The following is a 4,838-nucleotide window of genomic DNA, read 5'->3' on the forward strand; positions in this document are numbered from 1 at the left end:
CTGAAACGTCAGCCTTCCTGCTCCTCTGATGCTGCTTGACCTGCTGTGTTCATCCAGCTCTACACCTTGTTATCTCAGATTCTCCAGCATCTGCAGTTCCTACCATCTCTGAAACAATTTTAACCCCACTGCGAAGCCTCTTCTCAGGATGCCTACCCTGAAGAAGTTACCCTCCTCCCTCCGGAAAAACATCAGTGGATCCGCCTGCCCCTCTCTCCCTATTTATTTCAGAACCCCCTTCCCCTCCCCCATTTCTGAAGAAGGGCCTAGGCCCGAAACGTCAGCATTCCTGCTCCTCTGATGCTGCTTGGCCTGCTGTGTTCATCCAGCTCTACACCTCGTTATCTCAGACACAGAGAGAATGTGCCCAGATAGACAGTCCACACAGACAGTTGCCTGAGGCTGGAATTAAACCTGGGTCCCCAGTGCCGTAAGGCTGCAGTGCTATCAACTAAGCCACCATGCTACTTGGTTGAAGTCAATGGTTTTGACAGTGAAAATATACAGTGGGAATCTTATAGAGGTCGCAAGAATGTTTTGGATGACATAAGCCTTTCAAACCTTTTGCTTTCAGAAAACCAGCACTGCTTTCTTAACCAGTTCACAGAATAGGTCATGGAGGATTATAGGAGCAGTCAATGACTTAGTTCCTGCTTGATAATAAACTGTAAGGACAGGCATTTTATGGCCACTTCAATCCTATTGTCAGAAGCCGACAGGAATTTTCCAGTTGACCTCTAGGCACCTGAGGTGTTGGGAACGAGGCAGGCTATCCAGAGTTGGCAGAGGGGTAACAGTAGTCGAGGTAGTCTGTGAATCTACATCCCCTTGCAGTCACAGAAAGTGAAAGGATCGCATCTCTAACTCCTATTTCATTCAGAGAACCGCCAGTTAAATTGTCAACAAAACCAACCAGTCTCTTCCCAACAGTATAACTAATGCAGTGTTCACTCGCCTGATAGGCGCTGATGACTTGTTAGACCCACTGGAGCTGAGATAATGAATTGCTGAGTTTCCTTGGCAACGAGCACAAAAAAAGCTTGTTAAAACCTGTGCCATTAAAAAAAAGCATAACACATTCCAAATTCTTTGCATGATAAATGATTATGATAAATGTATAATAATTAAGCATTCTCAAACAAGATTTAGATTGAGTATATCTTTAGTGGTACAGACCTGATGGACCAAAGGGCCTCTTCTGTACTGTATAATTCTACGATTAGAACAGACACAATGTACAGCAAACTCTTTATGAACCGGCACCTATGAGATCAGGAGTGGGCTAGTTGATCAAATATTGCGGATAATCAAGCGGTCCACATAATCAATGTAAAAACACATTGGGGTTAGTAATAGAAAGGTAATGCAGGGGGTATACATATCACTGTTATATTTTGTTTACAGCATAAGTCACTAAAACAATAATGCAACTTTGCCTTAAATAAAACTTACCAGCAAAGAGCCTTCGCACTCTCACCCTCAACCAACTACTTGGACATTGCGGTACTTGAGGAGAAATTGAATTGAAATTGCATCAACTGTTGATATTTTGTGTGGCCATTCAATTGAACAAGTATACTTACATTAAGATGAATAAATTTATAAAACTATAATAATTGGACAGAATAATACAGTAAACATTGCAGTAATTCAGATATACAATTTTTGCAGGTTTATGAGGGTGCCAGTTCATAAGGTGCCAGTTAAAACAAAGTTTCCTGTATATCTGAAGAATCCCAACTTAGCACGAAAGATGAGTGATAAAAAAAATCAATGTTTATTGATTTGTGAACTACTAAAGTTAGTCTGGTATAACAGGAAGCATTCCTTGCAATTAGATTAGATCCACTCTCCTATTTAACAGCGGTTTACCTATCTCGAGAATTACTGAACATTTCAAATTATTCACACGGAGAACACTGGAGAAACTCAGCAGGTCTGCCGGTATCTGTGGAGTGAAAAAACAGAGTTAATGCTTCAAGTCCGGAATGACTCTTCCTCAGAACAGTTCCAAAGAAGAGTCACACTGCACTTGAAATATTAACTCTGTTTCTCTCTCTACAGATGCTACCAGACCTGTTTGCTGAGTTTCTCCAGCATTCTTTATGTTTGTTTCAGATTTCTAGCCACTGTAGTATTTTGCCTTTATCTCAAATTATTCAATTTCCTAACTCCTTGGTGAAGATAAATGGTCATTTTTAAAATTCCTACTGCCTTCCGTGGGTGACACGATTTGTTGAAATAGTCAATGTCCTGTGGCCCTCATGACCAGTTGCGATCTCAACTATTCTAATGTTCTAATATTCTAAGGTTTAATGTAACCCTCCACTCTCTGTAAATTTGAAGTTTAAGCATGTTGAAGGCCCAAAGATCATGAAGCAGGGATTCTTTAATCCACTCGCATCAGGTCTTTACAAACATGATGGAAAATTAAGGTTAAACTAAGAAAACAGAGTAATTACATGAAACTAAGCCTGCAGTTCACATCTAGTTGAGGAAATCCTTACCTGCCTCCTCCTCTCACTACAAGGTATCTTTTTGATAAAGAAACCCCTTCCTCCAGACAGCGAACAACTTGACTGCTCCAGCTCCCATACTCGGTGTCTCCCTCACTGTGACCACCTACTGCCAGAGATCCAGTTACATTCAGCTCATCCAAACTCTACTGTCCATATCTTAACTTGCACTTAGTCACGTTCATCATCATTCACAGACCTATACTAGCCCCTGGTCTGGCTGCACTGCAAAATATTCCCATTCTACTTTTCAAGTTCCTCCATGACCTCACTGCTCCCTACCTTTGCAATCTCCTCAAATCCTATAACCCTGTAAAATATCTGCACTCTTCCAATTCTGGCTTGTTGCATATCCCCAATATCACTGCTTCAGCTGCTTAGGTACTTAGCTATGGGCTTTCAGCTTCTCTGTCTCATCCATTAAGTATTGCTTAAAACCTATATGTTTGACCAAGCTTATTTCCCTTGATCATCAATTCTACTATCCCTTTATGTGGCTCAGTGTTAGGTTTAGTTTGATAACTGATCTTGTGAAATGCATTAAACATGAATATAAATACAAACTACTGTGTTTGGATGAAGCAGATTAGAGAGGGTGACAACAGAATCTAGAACAGGATATTGGATACAATTCAGTTATTTGTTTTTCAAGTCTTACATTCTGTCCCCATATTGACATTTTGCAATTTTTATTATTTTGCAAAGTTAAATATCAGAACTTGCAGCAACTTGAGAGACAGAGTTGATTGGAATCTCAGTTTCCCTGCAGAACATGCTCAGGAGGTGCAAAACTGAGGCACCACGGAAGTAATAAGTTGTGACATGTTTACATTGGTATAGTAAAGTTGACATAAATATTTTTGACAGGAAAAAGAAGTCAATATATGACAAAACCCTGACAACAAGAAATGAGGTTTCATAGACTAGAACTGCACCCAGAAGTCGTATTTTTAACATTATTTATTATGACAGTAAATTTACTTTGGGTTGTTGTAAATCATCCCACATAATAGCTGACTTTATTATTTATTGGGCTATGGAGCCAAATGTAAATTTGCAGTTTGTATTAACAATTATTGCTAAGCAACGACAGACCTGTTGTCACAGCAGAGCTCCAACACCCATTTGGTCTGTTATTATAATTCCAAATGGTTACTATGCCTTTGCACCCTTCAGTTTTCTACCCACACCTGTCCCCTCTCTTCAGGTTCCACAACGTCTACAATACCAAACCACTTTTAAACAGTGCGCAGTCATCAGTCCCATCCCTTCCCCCTCGCCGCTCCACTCCCACCCCACCCCCACTCACACATACACATAAACGCACACACACACAACCCCAACCTTATATGGAAACAGAAATTCTGGATTCGTTAAATTTAGGCCCTTTCCTCACAGGACTGCTGATGTTTTTGCAAGAGAAGTTCATCTTCTTGCTAAAAAGACTTCTGCTGTCTCCTGACGTGCCACCATGATATGGTTTCCTGAGTAAAATGCCACTGCCAGTATGTCATGAACTGGTGCTGCCTGATAAGTCAGAGAACATATGCCATAAAGATCAGATTCCTGTTGAGACAGAAGTTTATTAACAGTACTATTTGTATTGTTGTAATACCAGAGACATATATATAGTCTGGTTCTGCGCTTACTGATATTACGTTATACACATAGTGGACTGAGTGAACACACCACACTCACTCCATTACACCAAGAAAACAACTGAAGGTGAGGTGAGTATCTTTAAACTGGAATGTCGAAATGTTGTGTGGTCTTCAAACTGTCTTAAGGTAGAACACCAGTCTGCCACAATACAATAACATCCAAGATCCACTCACATTTTCCAGTGGTACATCTCCACCCTCCTCCTCTGTTCCAAAGAAAACAACTCCAGCCAATGCAATCTAACCTCAAAACTAATATTCCCTAATCCAAACAACAGTCTCATAAACCTCCTCCGCAAAAAAAAACTGAACGGACCAGCTGGGATTGATGAGGCACAGGAAATGACAATGGCAAACTGTTGACCCTACAAAGTCTTCCTTACTAACATTTGGGGACAAGTGCCAAAACTGGGAGAGCTGTCTCGCAGACCAGTCAAGTGACAGCCTGACATAGTTGTACTAACAGCAATATGCTTTATAGACAATGTCCCATATACCATCAACACCCTCCCTGGGTATGTTCTGTTTCACTGGCAAGACAGACCCAGCAGAGGTGGTGGAACAGCGATATGCAGTCAGGAGACAGTTGCCTTGGGAGTCCTCAACATTGTCTCCAGACGCCATAAAGTCTCATGGCATTGGGTCAAATATCAGCAAGGTT

At 41.0% G+C, this 4,838-nt stretch overlaps 1 long non-coding RNA gene across 1 annotated transcript; it reads right to left on the bottom strand.

Annotated features, from left to right (window-relative positions):
* Positions 1–828: 828 nt before the first annotated feature.
* Positions 829–4,038, bottom strand: LOC125482320. Its single transcript, XR_007261607.1, has 4 exons — positions 3,861–4,038; positions 1,453–1,506; positions 1,177–1,263; positions 829–1,050 (listed from the first exon to the last, which is right to left on the bottom strand). It is a non-coding gene; the product is annotated as an uncharacterized LOC125482320 (long non-coding RNA).
* Between the last annotated feature and the right edge of the window lie 800 nt (positions 4,039–4,838).

Source organism: Rhincodon typus, unplaced genomic scaffold, assembly GCF_021869965.1.
Source record: "Rhincodon typus isolate 14 unplaced genomic scaffold, sRhiTyp1.1 hic_rhity00008742, whole genome shotgun sequence".
NCBI lineage: Eukaryota > Metazoa > Chordata > Chondrichthyes > Orectolobiformes > Rhincodontidae > Rhincodon > Rhincodon typus.